Source organism: Corvus cornix, chromosome 3 (genome assembly GCF_000738735.6).
Source record: "Corvus cornix cornix isolate S_Up_H32 chromosome 3, ASM73873v5, whole genome shotgun sequence".
NCBI lineage: Eukaryota > Metazoa > Chordata > Aves > Passeriformes > Corvidae > Corvus > Corvus cornix.
Window position 1 is genome coordinate 43,267,056 of NC_047056.1, and position 12,057 is coordinate 43,279,112.

At 43.7% G+C, this 12,057-nt stretch overlaps 1 long non-coding RNA gene across 2 annotated transcripts; it reads right to left on the reverse strand.

Annotated features, from left to right (window-relative positions):
- Positions 1-2,214: 2,214 nt before the first annotated feature.
- LOC120411603 lies at positions 2,215-10,129 on the reverse strand. Of its 2 annotated transcripts, XR_005604032.1 has the most exons (5): positions 9,271-10,129; positions 6,529-6,572; positions 3,777-3,844; positions 3,117-3,203; positions 2,215-2,508 (listed from the first exon to the last, which is right to left on the reverse strand). It is a non-coding gene; the product is annotated as an uncharacterized LOC120411603 (long non-coding RNA). The 2 variants fall into 2 exon arrangements; XR_005604031.1 differs by having other exon boundaries at positions 3,117-3,844.
- Positions 10,130-12,057: the final 1,928 nt, after the last annotated feature.

Sequence of the window (12,057 nt, forward strand, 5' to 3'; positions counted from 1 at the left end):
GTGAGGGTTTGTACAGATGCTGTGAGAGAAGAAAGCACTGTTAGACTGAAGAAGGATAGGCAATAGCAATTTTGAAGCAAAACAATAACAATTTAAACAGTAGCTGACATTCTATTTGGAAAGACAGCAGGAATATTTGTTATCTTTTCTGCCAGAGTGGCCCAATCCTGATTTATTGATATTATCTTGAAGATGACAGAAAACCATATTAATCTACTTGAAATGAAAACCTGGGCTTTGTGAACAGCCGTTGACACTTTCTGAGGGGCGAAGTGATTGAAATCAATCATATTTTATAAGTCACAGCAGTTTCTGTAAGCAACTCGAAGATCCAGCTCCCCCACTAGTACCAGGTTTCCATCAGTGACTGCAATCCAGCTGTCAGAAACAGCTTCTCAATTAAAGTTATCCTTGCAGTAATAGTGGCAATCGGATAGAACCATATGACCTCTCCATGCAAATGTCTGACCAGACGTGCAGTATTGTGAAGAGGCAGACCTGACTGAAGACTAAACAGAATTTTTCATCCCAAGGCCAAGGCATACAAATGGTACCCCTGGCACATGAAGGGTGAGCTCAAGGAAGGAGAAAAGACTGAGTTATGCAGGCTACAGTGGGAAGTGGAATGGGAAGTGACAGTCCAAACAACGCACCCATGGAATAACTTTTTGTGGAAGGAGCCTCTGGAGTTCACCCACCTCTCAAAGAGGCCCAAATTCAGTGTAAGAGCAGGTTGCTCAGAGCCTTGACAAGCTGCCCTCTGAACATCTCAGTTCAACATGTGCAGCTGGCACAACAGAAGGAAGGGATGACATCCCAGAGGACCGGGACAAGCTTGTGAAGTCGGCCCATGAACTTAATGAGACTCAACCTGTTCAAGTGTTGTACCTCAGCAAGGTATTATACCTGGGTAAGCACAGCCACAGACACGAGTTCAGAGGGGGAGAAAAACCCTTTGACAACAGCCCTGTGGAGAAGGACTTGGGGGCTCTTGTGGATGAAAAGCTGGACATGAGCCGAGCGTGCATTCACAGTCTATCATGGACTGAAACAAAAGCAGCATGGACGGCAGGTTGAGGGAGGGGATTCTGACCCTCTTCTCCGTTCTGCTGAGACCCCAAGTGGAGTGCTGCCTCCAGCTCTGGGATCTGCAGCACAAGAAACAACATGGAGGTGTTGGAGTGGGTTCAGAGGAGGACCACGAAGATGATCATGAAGGTCTCTTCCAACCCAAGCCATTCCATGAATTCCACCAGAGAAGGACATCCAGCCACCTCAAGGGGCAGCCTGTTGCAGTGATGAACTACTGTCACTGCAATTTTTTTTCATGACACTTAACCCAGATATTGCTGGTTGCATCTTGTGATGGTTGCATCTTGTCTTTTCTGTACCTTGTAAAAGAGTCTGGCTCCTCCTTCTCTATAACTTCCATCAGCTCATGGGATCCTGTAGTTATTTATCCATCTTAACTGCTCTTATCCAGGCTGCATAAGCCCATTGCCCATCTCTTTTAGCCTCTCCTCATTTGTTATGTGTTCCAGCCCCTAATTGTCTTCATAGTCATCTTCTGGCTTTGTCTCACTCTGTCCAAAACTGGACACTGCTCCTTATGCAGACTCAAAAGTGCCTCATAGAAAGGCGTAGTGTTCTCCTGAGCTGCTGCAATGCTCTTGCCCAGAGTGTGGTTGCCCTTCCTCTCTGCTGGGAGGTTCTGCTGGCTGCTGGGCAGCCTGTGCTCACAGGGTACCCAGTGCTTTTCCCCAGAGAGGTTCCTGAGACAGTTGGTCCCCAGACTGTGCTGTTTTATGAGCTTGTTCTGTTCTACGTGCAGCTCTGTGTAGGCTTTTATCATTCCATTTTCTTTGATTGTTGAAGTCCCTCTGAATGACAGTCCTAACGTCCAAGTAGGTGATCTCTCCCCACCACCACAATTTGCTGTCATTCATATCTCTTTCAACTTCTATTTTCCTCCATGTGCAATCCTTTACTTGGTTAGTATTGCATGTGAAGGTGGACAAAATGACTGACAGAATGTGCAAATGTACCCCAGCATCACACATTTTTCCTGCAAAGTAACATCTCCATTTGTATGTCTGGCAGCACTGCCTGTGCAATTCCCTTCTGATTTTTTAACGCTATCAGCAGGAGACATCAAAAATTCCTAAGAAATACAAAAACCAAGACAGTTGTCTCAGCAGGTACCAGCCTCACATGCAATGCACATACTCTCCTTTATTGCTAAAGTCAAAAAGTGGCTGATTATTAGTTCTTATCAACTTATTTGCATATGTACACACAGACATCCCACTCAAGAGACTCGAAGAACAACATTTTTGTTTATCAAAGGGTCCAAGGGCAGCAGAAAACCACCTTCAGCATTGCCTCAGCTCAGAAACCCAGGGGCTCTCCGAAGCATTCAGTTCCACACCACACAAGGTCCCACACTTCCACTGGGGTCATTAATCAGTGCTTCACTATCACAGTGATGGGGGGCAGATTGAGGAGAGACTGTGAAAGATGAAAAGTGCCAATTAGTGCTAGGTGGGATTCAAGCTCCTGCCCACCACTACAGGGACTGGGGCTCCATTCCTGCTTGCCTATTTAAAAATTTGACTTGTTCGACCTGTTTGCACAACACACATCTTGCCGGGTGCACTGATGGGGCTAATGTCAATCTGAGCTGTCTGCAGTCAGATGTACAGCCACAGCCTGAGCTGATGGCTCTGATACTATATCTCTGGCCCCATTTGTCAGCAAAAAGTGACAAGGACAGCATCATTGTAAATCCAGAAGGTTAACAGAGAGCTAAAACACGACCGTGGTCCAATATATTTGTGTATGGCAGCTCCTTTCTGTATACAATTACCACAACTGTGCTTATAAAGTGCAAAGCACTCAGGTACCAAGCACAAATATTTGGTTATTTCCATAATCTTCTTCTTATTAAAAATACACCTGATTTATATTGGCCTTAAATCAGAGACTTCAAGGAATTAATTTTCAGTCCACACTGTGCTCTGAATCAATTTTGATTGAGCAAAGGCTCTTATGCCAGGCCCTCACTCTGGGTGTACAAGGAGGAATGCAGGAGTATGGAAATGAAAGCCTCTCCATACCTGGGGTGGTGCATGTCCTGCAGCCAGTGGGGTCAAACACAACCATCTTGTCAACACTGTCAGCTTGGTTGGCTTTGAGGCAGCATGCTGGAATGTCAAAGTACTTGGATTGGGAGAAGGTACGTGCAGGGTGTGAGGAAAGTAACGCAGGCATCAGCATGCTGCTGCAGCTGCCACAGTGCAAACCTCAGCCAGCTCAAATGTACATGCCAGCCTGCTCACATACTCAGCCTGAGAGCTCCTCTAAGTGAGAGCCATGTAATTAATTAATTAGTCAATAAAAATATACACTTGGTTATTGTCTGTTGGTCACTAGTCATCATATGGAGATATATTTACCCAATACCACTAGAAAGATACCACCAGAAAGCCTTGACCCCACCCTGTTGACTGCTGACCTCAGCAGAGATCAGGTTTAGGGACTGCTGCATACCTGTGTGACCAGCTGTTCTGCCTTTTGGGAATGGTTGAATAAATCCAGACCTTCTCTTTGGGGAGATACTTGGTTTAGACATAGATCTGTTTTTCTTATGCAAACTGGATATTTTTTCCTTCTGGAAAAGTTGGGCCCAGCCCTTTATTTCTCATTAGGTTGGCAAACGGATGCCAGATCTTCATTTTCCATTGCAGTAGTTTGGCCAAGTGGAGTTGATCACTCACCTGCCCAGCTCTCCCTTTCCCACCTGCACAGGAGTGTCAGCTCCACAGCCGATGACCCAAGGAGCTTCCTAGAAGATACCAAAAACTGGTTACTTTTGTGTCCTGGTGCCTCACAACTGAGGCTGCAGTAACTAAACATTTTAATCCTTCCCATTATCTTTGCCTTGAAGAATGTTGTAATATTCCATAATCCATTTGAATTTGGATAAGAACAACAGGCTCCTGGAATGCAATGCTTCTCATTGTCTAATGTGCTCAGTCAACTGCAATATTCAGAGAACTGAGTAATAGCAGCAATGTATAACCCTAATACAAACTACATAGTGGAAGGATAATCTAAATTGTGTTTCTGAACCCGTTCTTCATTAAATTCAGGTAGGACCAAAAAGAAATTATTGTCTTCCTGAAAAATAGCCAGCCCAGAACATGGCCTTATGAGTTTTGAGTTCTCTTTATCAACACCCTGAGTGAACAGAATTTTTTGGTCTTTCCAGAGCAGCAATGATTATCATCTGCGCTCTGTGTTTTCTGATGAAATTTATTACACCCAAGGTAGCATTTTTAATATATGACTCAATTTTTTTTCCATTACTTTTGTTTCTGTCTCATCAAATGGACTTGGTTATATTATTTATGGCTCAAATCGAGCCAGTTTTCAGTGTGTGTCACATGGACTTGGGAGACATGTACCTAGTAATTAAGTAATTGCTGTGGATGGAGCATGCCTTCAAGCATCATACTTGGAGCACTTCTGCCCGCTTTGCAAGCCTCATCATACATAAACATGCTTTGTCGTACCACAATCAGAAACTGAAGATGCCTGTACAAATTTGGAAAAGACATGGTCATATCATCTCAGCCTGTAAGAACAGCAGAGGCTTAAACTGACCACAGCTCATTGGACCTGAGGCAGGAGAAACTCTTTGGCCCTGCTTGACCCAGAGGTCAAATGTGGCAGCTGCTGTGCTCCACTTGAGTCTCACCATTTATGAATCAGCTCTCCCTAAGGAGAGCCAGACCTGGTCAGTCTGCAAAGGAAGAGCAACATAAGTGACTCATAAGAGATGATTCACTCTTGCTGAGAATACAGATGTCCTGATGGAGATGCTGCAAGTGCTGTACTGTGGAAAGCCCTTAGTTCACCAGAGGTTGTTGTCTGGATGCTCCTAAGGAGAAATGCCAGACCTTACAGTGTGTCTATATCTACAGTGTTTTCTGCCTCTGTAATCCATGGTAGGATTGAATCAGAGCCAAAGACCAGCACAGCTGATCTTGTACCTGTTTATGTTGTGTTCACCACTTCCCTCCTAAAACAAAGCAAGGATCCCTTAGTCAGGCGCACTTTTTCTCATATGTCCTTGTGTGTCCATTACACAAGGTGGCAAAGCAGCATGGCCACCAGCGCCCTGAAAACAGTATCTTGCTTTTTACTTTGGGGTGTTTCAGGTTCTAAACTGGTGTTTTTAAGTCGGTGTCTTAATAATCCCTACTTGGACCCCTGTTTCAAACACCACCCCAAATCCTACGCTCTACCCTTCCCTCTCTTACAAAGGGACAATTGAGAAGATCCTAAGTAGGATCTAGTACAAGCTAAAACATATTGAGTTTCCTGGGGAAGCATTCCTGGTAAAGCAAAAGACCTAGTCCCTGGATCCTGGCCAATCTGAGAAACACAGGATGAGAGGGTGAATAACTTCCCATAGATAAAGAAAATAATGTTCTGAATCAGTGAAAGAACAAAAATAAGGCCTTTACATTTGTATTTACATTTATATGTGCAGGATAAATTGTACCTGTAAGGTACTCACATTGATTATTGCTATTATCTCACCAGCATCCCTTCGGGTATGGTACAAGAAGTTACTTGTGATATTATTATTTCTGAAGTTATTCTGATAGTTTCATCCACTTTACCATACTGCGTGCTGTCTAGTCATTTTGAAGACAATAGTTTGTGTTGTACAACAAAGTCATTAAAAATCAAACAAAAATACAGAGCCTGTCCTTAGCTATGTTATTTCTGCACTTTTATGTGGCCGGCCACTGTACTGCAGGAGGCAAAGGTCCTGGGACAAAACCATATGTGACTGCAATGTACCCCCATCTTCAACAGGGCAGAACCAACATTTTCAAGCAGAAGAGTGTTCAAACAATTTTTTCCACTAGACAGTAGTGAGCCTTCTCTCTCACACCCTCGTGTGCCTCTGTGGGGCTGGGCTCCTGTGATCAGAGGCAGAGTGGTGCTCTCCAGACCAGCCCATGGACAGCAGTGCCCCTCTGCAGCAAGGGCTGCTGCCTCTGGAAGTCAGCCCAGATGGCCAAACCCCAACCCAGCTGCCTGGAAGGTTTGAGAGGTGCGTGCAGGCTTTAGCTCTCTCTCCATCCTTCACCACCCTTTGTATCTGCAGGTGTTGAAACCTGCACCTAGCCATGGCCATGTTCCCATATTCTTTTGGGATGCTGCCAACTTTGGAGAAGGTTAATGAAGGAAAATAACATCTGTAGCAGTTTATAAGTGGGCTAATTCTAGAACAGACTGTTGTGGGTGAAGACAAGGTATATCTGTAGATCAACATCTCTCCAGATGCCAAATTCTAACCATCTGCTATGGGCAATTACAGAAAAAGAAATCCTTAAAAAAATATAATCTCTTGTATAGGAAAACTGCAGCAGCCCAGCTATTTAATTAGGCATCAGCAATTCCCAAGCTGTACTATTTATAGAAAACTTAGAAAAATGAAGAGGAAAGCACCTCACAGAACTCTTGCTTTACTTGAGCTCCTGTGTTTCCAGTACCTGTAGAAGAATGATACGAAAACCTGTCAGTAAAAAGTTATTGGATATTTATTTTTAAAGAAATACAAGTCAAGCTAGTGAAAGTGGTGTCTTTGCTGGCATATAGACATTATTCCAGGGCACTTCCATGTAGATTTGAATCTTTCTTACTGCAGCCTACTGGCTTTTCTCAATAGCCTTTTTTGAGTTACCTCCATGCCTGTGCATTAACTGCTGGGCAGCAATCCACACAAACCCTATACAGGCTGCACTCCTAGGTGGGTGCTGGCAAAACCCTCAAGTGTTCTACAGGGCTTTCACTGTTGCAAAGATGCCTGAGGCCAGAGACCACAGCGCTGAACTAGAAAACTGGAGAGGAGCTCTTCAGGCTGACAGTGAAGAAGGCCAAAAAAAGGAAAGAGAAGCAAAAGAAAGGAAAAAAAAAAAGGGAAAATATTCTTGTGAGCTCTACATCACTGAGCACTTAACAGTATTTTTAGTAAGTGCTCCTATGACATTTGAGACAGATACACCTTTCTTCATATCCCCCCCAACACATACAAACACACACTTTAAGACACTGGACAGTATTTTTCTGCTGTCAGATCGCATCGAAGATTAAAACAAGCAACTTTACTAATATATTATTACTGCCATTATTCAAGCAATTCCCTCTCTAGAAGTTATGAAATATGGATAATAAATAGAATCTGAATAAGCACATATTTTCTTTGTTATGTTAATGACCTGGCTGAAGTCCACCAGAACAGGCTTATGTGTGTGACTGATTGCTTTGTTTCAAACCTCTGGATGCTTCATACAAACAGGCTCAAAAAAGGGCACTTTTGCACAGACCTGTTCATTTGGTGCTACCTCAGCTGGGAGAAGAGCCCGGTCTAAAAACTCTTTTTTAACCAAGACATTCTTACACTAATGAAAATAAATTCATAATTGGCACTTGGAAAAAAAAATTCCTAGCAATAGGCAATGCGAGAAGTGTCTTTGGGCCTCTCCTATAAAATAGCGTATTTCTTATGTTTATCAAAGCCCAATCCACGGACAAGAGATGATTCATAGGGATGAGGCAGTTACTCTAATGAGTCCTAGTTTCTGGGATATTAAACTTGACCAGACAATGAAAACACAGTTAAAGCACAAGATAAAGCAATGGGGGTGATTCCTAGAGGTTGGTTCCTAGGAATTTGGCCACTAAATTCTTTCCAGATATGCCCACCACCTTGGTTTAGAAAAAGTGCTGTAAATAAAATTTCCTCCAAGATTCACAGCATTTTTTTTTGCCTGATTTGAATAACACAACAGTAAGAATATTCTCAGTTTCTCTGCCTCCCATTTTGGTGTCCTTCCATTTTAGCCCCTCCCCTGATCAACATCCAGGTCTATAACCATGTTTTCTCAGACCTCAAGTTTTAATGAACCTGGCAAAAGACCACCATGAACAATTTTTTCCCAAGAAGGAGCTGGACAGGCCATACAGCTGAGTCTTGTGTGATGTTCTAACACCTGGAAATGGAGGACATGTAAGTGGCCAAAAAATATAACTGCTCTTCAGTCTTTGAAAATTTCCAGGAGGAAGTGAGATCATTTCCTGAAGTGTTTAAATGGCAAGGTCTTTTCATCCACAAAATAATTGTGTGAACCCTGGAAATTTGCTTTGGAATTTGCTTTGCTTTCATGAGCTGATTGCATCCAGCAGTATTAGTAAGAGAAGCCACCCCAGATAATCTCTCCTGCCACATGTGATGTTCACCTCTCTACATGCACTTACAATGAACTACTGTAAACATCGGAGCCTTCAGTTCCCACTGCTATGGTAATTCAAGCTGGTAAACTCACCAGAAACCTTAGGGGTTTTTTTTGTTTTACTGACACGGACCTGGAGCTCATGAGAGCCTCCCCAGTGCCAGCCCTGACACAGCAGCACTGTGCACAGTCACACAGGACATGTGGAGCTTGAGCAGCCAGAGTAGGAATTCACTCACTCTGTGCAACGATCACATCTCATGTCTGAACTGGACAAGCACTTTTGGGTTATCTCCTGTCTGTAACTCAGCTTTTAGCCTCTTTCAAGACTGACAACATAAGTGCCAACTAGCATCAGTTGTGACATGGATACCTTGTAGAGGCATTTCTAAGTGACTAGTTGGAGAATGGCAATATATTGCCTCACCATATCCAGGCTGCCAAAACCCCTGCTGCTTTCTTTGCTCCCTGCAGCTCAGGGAGGAGTGCAGAGAGTGGGGCAGGACTGTTGCTCTAAGCACGTAAGGTACAACCAAACTCCTGAATTCTCCTCTTTCCCTGTGCTTTATTCTCAAGCCAGAAGTAGTTACTGTCTTTCTGAGCACAATATTAAGTCTTCAAAGGTGTTGTGCCTGCCAAATTGTTCACTGAAGAGGGAGTTCCTTTGGGTGATGCTCCTCTGAAGCTATTGTCTCCTCAAAGCACAATGCTGACACCACACCAAGTAACCAAATAAGAGAACTAGTTCCCTAGGATTTGCAAGTTGTGGAATCTGACTCTGCTTTTATATCCCTGTATAAATCAACAGTAATGCCTGAGTGAGCTCAGATCCCAGCTCCCAACTGGAGACATTCCACCCCAGTTCCTAAGAAGAGCAGGCACAAACACTTGAGCTATAAAGTGCAAACCATTTGATGAATTTTCCCATACAAAAATTTCAGAAGACATAAATACAGACCTGTAGTTTCTCTTTGGGGCTGGACAGACCCCATGCATCCAAGGGAGGCACCTGGAAGTAACAAGACAGAAGGGTGAGCCCATGCTAGACTTTTTACCCAAAGCAAATGCCGTCTGCTGTGCAAAAATTGCTTTTTCACCTGCCACATCCTGCCTGCCCCTTTTCTTCTTTCAAGATCCCAGGCTGGAGCTGGCAGAGACAAGTGAAACTGTCTGTCTGAGCCATCCTGTGGGTGAGAAGCTTTCTTCAAGGAAGTTATTTTACTCAGGGAATCTGGCAGTCCATAAATCACAAGACTAATGTTCATTGTAAATTAATGCAGAATCAGCCAGGCAGAAAACTCCAGTGGCTATAATATTTCACGCGTTATAAATAGGAGTAGTTGCTTTGTACAACATGAAATAACCAAGAAAAAATAGGACATCTCTTACGTTGTGGCTACAAAGACTCCCTCCATGCACCTGAAGAAAGTAATAGTATCATTTATTTCATGATCAATGTTTAGGCTTCAAAGGAAAAAATCCGCTTCTTCTTGGCTGATCTCGGGTGAAATTGAGTTTGTTGTTAACCTCCTGCACTAGAGAGGGAACAAAGATTTATGCATTGTTCATCTTTTATCATCATAGAAAAGAAATAAACAGATTTCAATATAACATTTCCCTGGCTCCAATTCATATCAAAGTGCCACCGAACCTGTTAACAGGTTGAGGTTCAACAACAGACCAACAGAACTATCCAGATCTGACTCAGGGCTTCTTCAGGGTCGAGAGAGAGCCCTCAGGCTTGAAGCAGGCTGTCAACAGAATATATGATGGGGATGGCAGTGGCTCTGGCCTGCAGGATGGTCTCCCCACCTCCTGCTCAGTTTAATCCAATTTCCCCTCCCAGGTCTGGCTGTCTAGGGCTCTGGCACAAGCAGAGAAAACACTGAGACAGCACTCATGTAAGGACTATCACTACCCCAGCTGTCTGCAGCTTCAAGCAGCAGAAATCAGCTGTTGAGGAAAGAGGTATAACTCTGGGAGCCAGCTGGGTGTCTGGTGTTAATGAGTCATGTCACTGCTTTTTCATTCTTAAAACAGCAATTGGTATGCCTTTATGCACAGTGATGGTGCTTGTGTCACCTCTGGCTAAGACAATCTGCATTTCGGGTGCTCCTGGGAGGTGCCGCAGCCTGATCCACCTGGGATGGGAAGCCACATGGGACTCCCAACAGGGAGGTTGTTTTGTAAAAACACATAAGGCCAGAGCTCCAGGAGGAAAAACTGAACAGAACCTGTCACTCCCATGCTCTCCATTGCCTCCCTGTTGTGTAGCTGTACTTGCATTCCCCAGCCTTTACCTTCTATTTTTGAAAAAGTTCTAGACATTCACAGTCAGCTGCCTTTGAAGCTGCCCTGACCTTCCCACGTGTGCACAACTCTTGCAGGTGGCTTAAATGATGAAGTCAACATCAGCTCAGTAAAAAAGACCAGATGAACATCCTACAAACAGGCAAAATGAAGGCAGACTGTTTGCATTGCAGAAGATCCAGAGAACATGTAACCATGACTCTGTACTGAGGAATCTGCTTTCATTGCCCGTCAGTGGCTCTACTGGTCTTACATCAGCTGCCAGCCTGACCGATGTTATTTATGAATGACCTCAAAGTCACAGCAAACAGGAAACCCAGTTCCACTACAGTCAGTGGGGGTTAGACAAGGAGGACCACAGAGTTCAAATGCTCTTGCTGTATCAGGTGCAATGAGGCTTCAGGTGACTTCTCAGGATCAGCACAGGGCTACTCAGATCTGGTAGCTGATGAATGTGAAAGAGTTACTTGTCAGGGGCCACTTGGATTGTGTGGCTGCAAATGCAGCATGGGGTGTGGATGGGACCCTGCACCCTCCCACAAGATAATAACTGGAGAGGTGGAGGTGGCACCTCAGTAAATCTGATTGTTTACAGATTCACAGAGCAGAGTTGGTTTTTTTCTCCTTGCACTCTCCTTTATCTTTGAGTGTCATACTTCCCTCAGCAGTGGTGCAGCTTACTCCAAGACTGTTAAAGAGCCCTTCTTAAGGCCTCAGGAGATGAAGCCACTCTGTGAAATTCTACACTCTCTAAATCTAAAAGGACATTTGATATATTGCTAGGGATTATTATAAAATATACATGTCTGGTCCCAAATCTAGCCTTGGAAAATTGTTGTATTTCTTCCCTAAAAGATTGGAACCTGATACAGACTAGAAGTCAGGTACAGTGTGACTTCCCATTCTCAAAACAGGTCCCCTCTACCACGAGACTTGCAGTGTATATTTGTACTTAACAACAAAATGGGTGGGGGTGGGGGAGAATGACACAGGTTTCTGCACTAGGAACCCAAAATATGACATTCAGGCTTTCAGCTGGTTTCTCCTGCAGCAGTGCCTGAAACAGCTTTCTGAAAAAGGGAAACAGACATTTTCTCAGTTATAATCAAAGAAAGTCATGATTTCACAGAGACACTGTGACTTTGTCTGTCATCTGTGTGTAATGAGGCAAGCAATAGAAACACCATGTCTTTTGCTACGTATGCTTTCAGTGTATCAACACATTCATCCATCTGTACCTTACATCACCCTGTGTATATTGGCTCAAACACAATTATTTAGAAAACCTGTGGAAAAAATGTGTGACTGAAAAGCTGAAATGTGGTATAATCCTAATAATTCCTCAGTAATAGCACAGAGCTCTTATCACAATCTCTTCACGCATTTGATTTTGCCTCTAAATCCCTCATGCTCTCTCAGGCTAGTTATCCTTACA